A 9,968-nucleotide genomic window follows, 5' to 3' on the forward strand; every position below is an offset into this window, starting at 1 on the left:
GATCCGTACTTGAATAACATGAGTACTGAGGCCGAGATAAGCCACAAGGGTTATTAGTCACAGAAGCAGAGTGTATATGTAACATGGCTAATACTGTTTTCATGCACCTTGATGTCAAAGCTTGTATCCACCTTACCTGACACTGACAGTGACCCCTAGCCTCATCCTGAGTGTGATGTAGCAGAATAAGCAATGTTTCACCTGCAGGAATCTGGCCTCCCTCGGGCCTGAGAAGACCTTGCTGTGCCTCAAATCTGCTCCTGCTTCCAGAGCCTGGGGTCTCATTGGTTTCTCATGGGAGCAGATGGCCTGATTAGAAGCAAGCCAGCAGGACCTGGAGCCAACACCACACCCTGGACAACTAGACCTATGACAGTAACTGCTCCATTCCCACTTAAATGTGAGACTTTCCCTTCAAATCCGACAAATCCCAGGTAAGGAGAAGTTGTGCTTCACCCTGCCTCCCACGGAAAGACCAGGAGCAGGGGAGGGGAGCGCAGAGATGCTTCTGGATGGGTGCTGGATAACTAGGGGGTTCTCCTGGGTGGGAGGGGCTTGCAACTCCTTCTGTGAGTGTAAAGTTATATAATGGCCCAGAAGTGGAACTGATTCATCACCGTCATGCGTCGAGGGACACACACACACACCTAAATATAATTTACAAGCGGCTCCTCTTGATGGTATTACACAACCGAATTAGATCCTTTGGAAAGGGGGTGGGGGGGAGGACCACCCACTTGAAAACATGACAGATGATCTGTACTTCTGCTCCAAAGCATGAAAGTTCGCTCTGGTGGCAGAGCCGGCTGACACAAACAGGGTTGGGTTTGGCTTTCATTCTAAGAGCCCTGCACTGAGTACTGTCCCTCACCCCAGATGATGTCCACCAGCAAAGTCCTGATCCAGGCTCAAGGGTGAAACGCTTGGCCTTCCCCTGGGGAGCACAGTCGGTCCACAGGGTCCCTTCTGAGCAGAATGTGCCAAGATTGACAACCACTAGGCATGCAAGTGGGAACGAGTGCAGCTTGAGAAAGCATGCAGACGGTGGGGGAGAGATCCCTGCTCCATTCCAGAATGATTGGTCCCTTCCAGGAGCAGCAGCAGGCTTCAAGAGGAGGACTGTAGCCTTCCAGGGCACTGAAGTTTCCAACATCTCGAATAGGCAAGGGGGTGGTTGGGGAGGGGGAGAGGGAGGGGGGAAGGGCTCAATAAGCGCTTGGAGCTAGCCTGCTGCGTTTATTTTGGAAATCTGTTTTGAATTTACAGCACTGCCTTTTCAGGAGAGTATTTTAAGATGCTCTGCCAACCGGAGCGAGGGCTCCAAGTAGCTTTTGTTTCTGTACTCACACAGATGAGGAGCTAAACTAATTGAGAGACTGACCCAAATTTGCGAGTATCACACTTGGCCTGAATTCCTGCAGCCTTTCCATGTCTTTATATTCACGTCCACTCCTGGAATTCTCACAGAAGTGTCTTCAGCCATGTAGAATCAGTATCTGGATGACCAAGCAGGACCTACCCTATCCCCAAGTGGTAAAGGACCAAGATCCCATGAAGAAGATTTTCAGGCCCCAACTATTTCCAGAAGCATTTGCTTGTGTAAATCAAGCTCAGCAAAACCAATGACTGTTTTCTCATTCTGTTCCGATATCTTCCTTTAATTGAAATAATTTGGGTGTCATAGGACTGATCTCTCCAAGGTTGTGAGAGAAGGAGATTCATCTTATAGCCTTGGAATGTTCTCATGTTCTTTTCTAACTCTGGGAACTAGGCTTATTATGAAGAGTATTTGTGGAATACATAAAAGCAAGTTGAGGAGAGCAGGTGGCAAGGGAGGCTTGGGAGAGGGTATGAGAAGCTGCCAGGGACTGGATAGCCTGCACAGCACAGCAGGTGGTTGGCACGAAGGCTTCAGAGGGCATCCTCACCTCCACTGCCGCCTCATCTGCTACCCTGGAGCATTGACTGGAATCCCTCTCCAGGCTGAGTCACCTGTGATGAAATCCACGGAGCATCATGCAGTGTCTCTGTGGATTTTTCTTAGGCATAATTTAAAACAGTGTTCTGGGATGGTGTTATTTTGTATCAGAAGGAAAGTACTAAGTGGAAAGCTGGAGAAAAAAATGAAAAAAGAAAAGAAGAGGAAGAAAGGAAGGTGAAAAGGCAGGAAGGAAAGAAAGGAGGGAGAGAGGAAGGAAGGGAGGAATGAAGGAAAGAAGGAAGGAATGGAAGAAGGGAGAGAAGGAATAAAGGAAAGAATAGAAAGGTGAGTGAACTTTATAGAGCCTTACTACTACAAGTGAGGTCCCCTGACCAGCAGATTGACATCTGCTAGGAACTTACTAGAAATACATCATCACAGACCTTGACCCAGATCTTATTAAAAAGGAATGTGCAGTTTGACAGGATTCCTAGTGAGTCTGACACAAAAGAAACAATGAACTATGCTGGAGTACCACCTAGAAACCTTAAACATTTGCCCCTAGCTATTTTTTGTCCACAGTGTCTCTGGCCAGGGCACAGGCCCTTCATGTGACCACACAGGCCCCTCACATGGTTGAATGGACATACAGGGCTCAGAAGTGGTTCTTGAAATGTGATCTCTAGGCCAACATATCAGAATGTCCCAGGAGCCTGTTACAAATGCAGATTCTCAAAGGCTCAAAGGGTTCTCTTCTTCCTTAGCCACTCTCTGCTCCCCAGAATCTAGGACTGCCCTCTGTGCACAGAAAGTGGTCCTTAAGTATTGATTTTCATTGAGATGAATGGGATCGAACACTCTCATGACAATTTGGGCTCTGAGATGAATCATGACTGAAATAACCCCAGAATATCAAACAGGCCAAGAAAAACATTTTCATCAGTGGATATATTAATGAGAATCTTCATTGAAATTTCATTTGGCTTACCAATAATCTCCATAGCCTTGAAAGGGAGGCATTTTATTACCTTTTTTTTTCCCCTGGTAAAACTCAGTCTTCCAGAGATCGAATTACTTATTCAAGGGCATCTAGCTAGATGACAAAGAAGCTAAGATCCCATTCTTTCTGCTATACAAAGACATCGAAAAGTTCATGTTTTATAAAGTATTTATTCCTCTCATGTCACTGGTGGATTGTGTGTCTGCTTCTCCTTTCTCTATGTATGCTACTTGCTTCACACCTCCGAATCGTGTACCAACGCCCAAGCAGAACCTCAGGTTAATAGTCACCAATGGAAACCTATTATAAAGAGCCCTTGCAGAAGCAGAAGCAGAACCTCAGTGCACAAAGGGATGAAATCTCTGTGCTGAGTAAAGTGCTCATGCTAGAGCCACCTTTATGTTCTGATCTTCTGCTTCTCTAAGAAGACTGTGATGCTGACATCAGCTCAGACCGAGATACCAGATCTCCGGTCACCACATGTCAAAGACCCAAGAAAAGCTATGCACGCTGGCCAGCTGCAAGGCCAGTGAGGTACAGAAGTGTGTGAAGGTTATGCTTTGCTCTCCACAGCATCCCCAGCTCATCAAACATGCTGCCTCCTTCCCTTCAGCCCTAGGATCTTTATGGTTTTGGAATATCTTCTTACAGAATACCCTTCTTTTTTAATTTTCTCAGTCTCCCACTTCTACACAGGGCTGCCGATTTGTCATTGGGTGGGTGTCATGTTACACAGATGAGCAATTTCTCTCATGCGGAGAAATGTACCTGTAAAAGAAACATAGATATTTGACTAGAAATAAATGATTAGTAAATGAGGTTTTAGTTGTCCTCCTTCCTCTTGTTTGTTTCTTTTTTTCTGAGGCAAGCTCTTACCATATAGCTCTAGCTAGCTTTGGGCTCATGATCCTCTTATCTCAGCCTGCCAAGGCTTGGTATTATAGTAGGTACCATGATGGCTAGCCTTGAGTTTTTAATTGTTTAAACATATACAGTTTTTCCAGATTTGATCATGTATAACGAAAGGAGTGTAGATTTCCCTTCCTTCTTTCCCAGCCAAGAAAATGAATATCACTTATAAAAGGCAGGAAACCCTTTTGGGACACAGGACTACATGTTAAGTTAGGGTTAAAATTGTGAGTTTTGGTTCAGACTCTCTCCAGTTGATCTGATAACGAAACTCAGTATGGAAACTGAGCTTAGAGAGGCTGGGATCAAAGTCAAGAACAGTAAAATAGGGCCCAGAAAGGGAACCAAGAACATGTAGGTCTAACATAGAAGAGCTCCCTACCACAAAGAAGAGACAAGAAGGAGCGATGGAGTCCACAGAGCCACAAATGGAAGTTGTCATGGAAACCCTCGTTGGAAAGCGAGCAGTTGAATTTTGGAGCAAGGAGGGTGGGAGGGAGGATGAAGCCCTAGGAGGAAGTCATCTGCTGCAGAGAAATAGAGTCATCATGCTGCCATTGTGCACTCCAATACGAGCACATATCATGGTGACAGAACTGAACCTGACACATCTGAAAAACCGATCTGTCCAGCAGGAGGTCTGTGAGTAAATATGCTCGAATCTGCCTTTGGTGGCATCACATCACTTGTGACTCACCCTGCAGAACAATGTGAGAGGTGGGTGGAATCACTTCTAAAATATTTCCAAGAAGAATAGGTAGTGTGTCCATATTTCTCACTTTTAGCAGACCTTATTTCTCCACTCACACATGCAGAGGCAAATATAATAGTTGCTGTGGTGATATATTTGTGTGTGTGTGTGTGTGTGTGTTTGGGGCCCCTTCTGAATACAGACCTGAGGATTGTGAAGACATCTCCAGGTCTGAGTTCCCTGTTTTCTGGCTAGAGTAGATCCTGGGACTGTATGAATCCATGGACTTACAACATTGGCACTCATAGGACGCATGGGTTGGTTTTCTATAAACTACCTCTTAAAGAAGAGTCTGTAGTACTAAATGTACACATGTGGCTGGAAAAATTTTCCAGAGAGGAAAAGCAGAGAATGTGCCAAAGGAAAGAAAGAACTCTTTCAGCATTACTGAAACTCTAGAGGGGTAATACAAGAGCAGAGTGTATGTGCATACCAGACCTCTTGATATTCAGAATAAAGAGTTCTTTAGTGTAGCAACTATGCTCTTGGAAATAGCACATATGAGTAAAAAAGTACAACAAATTGCTATGATGCTATATATCCAAGAAAAGGGAATGTAAACCTTAAGAGTCTGAAAAATCTGTCATAAGGAGTTCAGAGCAGAGTCATACTTCTTCTACATTAAATAATGAACATTTACGCTGTTTGAGCCTAAGTAACTTCCTTTTGCATTTTCAAGATACCTCAGCATGAAGCTGACTACAAAGATTTCAAATCAATCAATAGGACTGAAAATTGCCCAGTTTTTAAAAAAATCCCTTATTCCCTCATTTCCTAACCATTGGTTCTATGACTTGGTAAAATAGAAATAACTCTCAGGAAGCTGAGATCTGAGGATCACAGTTTGAAGCCAGTTCAGGCAGACAAATCTGAAAGACTCTTATCCCCAATTAACTAATGAAGAGCCAGAAATGTAGCTATAGCTCAAGTGACAGAGTGCCAGCCTTGAGTGAAAAAAAAACCTACAGGAGAGCCCAAGGCCCCGAGTTCATAGCCCCAATACCAGTACACAAAAAGATAAGGAAAAAAATTGCTACAGATATTTCCAGCAGAAAATATGTAATGCAGGGGGTTCAAGTCTTAAAAATCTTTTGGAGACTAAGAAATAGGGACAGTGAATGCTGCTTTTCAAACTCAGGAAATTTTACATCTATAGTTTGTCCATTTACAATTGAAAAATAAAAATAAAGGAATTTAAGAAATCAGGCCGTCTATCACTAAGAAATAGACATGCACATATAATCAAGCTCTACCAGATGGGGTGGAGGTACTGGAATTTCAAATCTAGACAAGCAGGAAAAGGAGAGAGATGAGGACAAAATAATGGATGAGAAGCAATGGAAGCAAATAATGGAAGCAAACTTAGGTCTATGACTTGTCATTTGAAAAAGAAGGGCCAAAAATTCAATGATTAACCAACATTGATTGAAGCCAAAAAAGTGCGTTAAGAATAATAAGTTTCCAGTCATTTCCATCATCAAAATTGGGCGATGGCAGCCCTGTGATTTTAGATAGGTTGTGTAATTTATAGCACAACTTCAAGAGGTAAAATTATCCAAAAGGGAAGGTCAGGTTCCACTATATGGCAGGCCAGCAGAATTCGGGAAAGAATCAGGGTGTTAATCAAATACATTAGAATTAATAGTGGTTTGATTTTTCGGAAAAGATTCAGAATCTAACCCTGGAAATGAACCAGAAATGGAGTCATATAGTTTTACACATCCCTAGACATAACAATGTGCTAACAGCTGAGGGTTGGCTTACACTCATTTTCTGATTGTTGGTTACTTGGTTAGTAAAATAGGAATGAACACAGATATTTCCAGCAGAAAAATCGTGTGTGTGTGTGTGTGTGTGTGTGTGTGTTGGTCTTGGGGCTTGAATTCAAAGGCTTAGGCACTATCTTAGAGATCATTTGCTCATGGCTAATGTTTTATCACTTGAGCCAGAGCTCTACTTCTGGCTTTTAGCTGGTTACGTGGAGAGGAGAATCTCACATACTTTCTTGCCCAGGCTGGCTTTGAACTGAAGTCCTTGATTTCAGCCTCCTGATTGCAGGAGTGAGCCACCCAGTGCCAGCAGAAAATCTTAAGTACAGGAAGTGAAAAGCTTATAAAGCCTTTGGAGGCTAGGAAAAGGGTCAGTGGAAACTACTTTTTGAACTTAGGAAGTTTTAGAATTATGATATGATTATTTTCACTGAAAACTAAAAACCAGAGATTTTAGAAAATCAGCAGCTCAGGAATTGAGGAAATGCTTATCCACGCTCTCCAGTGCTTGCTAAAGCAGTCTAGGCAATCAGAAGGAGTCCTGGAAGCCATGATCAAATGACCCACAGGCCATGTGTAATGCCTCTAACTTGCTTATTCTGCTGCAGAAACAGCGTGCATGTACTTCTCTTCTACTTCGGACTGTTATTTGGGGTTTTCTCACTGGTAGAATCTAAGCCAACCTCTGGCAGGCTTCAGGAAAAGGCAGTTTCCAGACATTGGAGCCACTGCAATTCAGAAAGCACACAGAGAGGAACATGAGATAATCTGGTACACAGGCTAAGTAAAAGCAGCATCCCAATTGCGAGTGGAGATGTGATTGCTAGATGATGGTAAGATGGGTCAGCTCGAAAGAGGAAGTTGGTGAATCTGGGCCTGGGTAAAAGGGAAACCAAGTCCAGCGGAGACTGTGGTTGCAGCAGAATGCTGTTGAAGTGCCTAGGTAGAAGAGAGTCTGTGTAACCATGAGACAAAGACATGCCAAGTAGGGTAAAATAGCAAGTTAAGGGTTTGACTTCTGAGGACAACGTGATCCACTTTATTATGTTCTAGAACTTTCATTGGTATGTGGTATATAATTGGAACGCAGAAGGCATAGTTGGTTGAGGTAGGGGAAGGCAAACTAGAAGAGTCTTTCAACTGATAGTTATTGAAGAGTTATCCTGTTAATAAAACATTCTTTCAGATTAGGCAAAAAAAATTAAAACAGCCTGAATGAGGCCAGTAGTTGGACCTGGAAATAAAAACACAGAAAGGTGAAATAAAGTTGAGATAAGAAGCTGATAAGACTTGACAACCAAATGGATCGCAGGCACAGGGAAAGGCTAAGTAATTAATGTAACCTTGTAGAATGCAGTATTAATTGAGATACAAAGCCTACAATGAGAAGGTCATTTTAAAAATAGAATTTTATTATCTTCAAGTAGTAATACAAAGGAGTTTGAGCAAAGAAGTTTATGAATGCAATGTTTCTTGATCAGTGTCACCCCTTTCATCATTCTCCACCCTCCTTCCCAACTTTATCCCTTCCCTCATTCTTCTTAATTTTGTAGGAGATGCATTGAATTTTATAACTGCATTCTTCCTGCTTCCTCTCTTCATTTGTCTACTCCCTCCCTTTGACCCACTCCCCCAATTCCAGCACTCAATTCCTGATATTTATTTTATTGAACTGTGAGTTAGCCTTTATGAGGAATTATAGTATTGGGGTTCTTAACCATCTTTTGAATAATATATTGGTGTATACTTGCATACCACCCTGAAGTGTTCACTTATATATTTATAAGTTAATTCTAGCTCCTACATATGTGAGAAAGCATGCATCCTTTGTCTCTCTCTGAGTCTGACTTAATTCACTTAGCACAACTTTTTCCAGATCTTTCTATTTCTTTGTAATGATACAATACTATTCTTCTAATAGATGTATAAAATTCCATTGTGTATGTTTACCACATTTTCTTGTCCCATTTGTCCATCAAAGGACATCTGGGCTGATTCCATACCTTGGCTATGGTGAATAGGGCATCAATGAACATGGTTGTTTTGGTGGCTTTACCGTTTCCTAGTTTGTCATCTTTTGAATAAATGCCCAAGAGTGGAATTGCTGAATCATAGGGTAGTTCTATGTTTAACTTTTTTGAGGAAATGAGGAAGTTTTTAATCAAGTGGTTCTGTTTGCATACATCCAGTGTGAAGCCCATTTAGAGAGGCCACCAATATAGCTGTGGGTCAGGTTAGTCTTCACTCCTGCTAGACCAGGAGATAGAAGTATCAATACTCTCCATGTGTGGCTTTGGAAGAATTGGAATTATAGAAACTATTGAGTCTCACACAAAGCAGGGATGGAGAGACATGAAGGGTTCAGGGGTAGGGAGAAATTCCCGCCACTTGACTCTCCCATCTTTATAGGCTCTCTTCCTACCTTACAATTTTTCTTTTAGTTATTAATAACTTGAGTGTTGAAACCTCAAGAAATTCTCAGCTTATTTCTTGAATCAAAATGAGAGAAACCCATTGAAAGAAAGCCTGAGACCATTAAAATTGAATAGGGTGTTCCCATTAAACTGTAATTTGTGTCCTAAAACTGATTAACATAAAAATGGAAGCATGCTGTTGGAGAGAAAACATATAAAAGAATATGTAAGGGTCATCTGAATTAATGCCAAATAATACTGTATGAAGCACACAGAAAGCCAGAGGCAGAGAAAGGTATTGACTGAGAAGCAGGACTGAGAACCTGCAGGCAGTTAAGTGGTGTGACTCATCACTTAGCGTTCGGGAGACAGCAGAAGCCAGAGAACATTTGGAACTGTAGACAAACACCCAAATTAGGCATCCTCGCAGAACAAGGCTCCCACCACAGTGGTCGGTCCAGCAGTACAAATGAGGTTACTGTTTTTAACAGAACTTCCGAGACCCCCACCTTGCTGAAAGTAAGTAGGGGTTACAAATGGTTCCAAGTGGGTGAAAATATCACCCATTTCCATCTCTGTAAATTGTTCAAGAAAACAACCGTGTGTCAAGAACCACATCCTTTGGTTCCTAGAATCATTTCAAGTCATCAAAGAATGTAGATAAAACCCTCACAGAGAGCATCTGTCTCTATCATGGGATGGGTGTAACACCGTCTTCCCTGGGCTCCCAGTCAAGCTGCTATGGTTTCATTGTGCTTCATTTCTTTATATAAACATCAAGAATTCTGCTCCCTCCCAAAACAAAACAAAACAAAACAACAAAAAAGAATTCTGCTCCCCCCCACAAAAAATACAACTGTTGGGAAACCACTGGCTTAAAGGGTTGGCGTGGCTGGTAGAATTAAATGTTAGATGGAAACAAGATAGAGACTAGAACACGAAATCAGCAGCCATCATGATCTCCAAAGGAGGGATTCATTCAATGCTGTGCTAGAGGCAACAAACATCAGCTTGCAAGAACCAATGGTGCCCATCTTACTCCAACCCCATGGACAGTGATGTCTCCTTGGGAGTGTGAAACTGGCCACTCTGAGGTTATTTACACCATTGAAATCGGCACGGGTCACCATCAGAGCTTTACTTTTCTGTTCCTCTCTCCTCTTTACCCACTGCAGGGAACCTACTGTCAAATATTTGTCACCTT

Source organism: Dipodomys ordii, unplaced genomic scaffold (assembly GCF_000151885.1).
Source record: "Dipodomys ordii isolate 6190 unplaced genomic scaffold, Dord_2.0 Scaffold65, whole genome shotgun sequence".
NCBI classification, from domain to species: Eukaryota; Metazoa; Chordata; class Mammalia; order Rodentia; family Heteromyidae; genus Dipodomys; species Dipodomys ordii.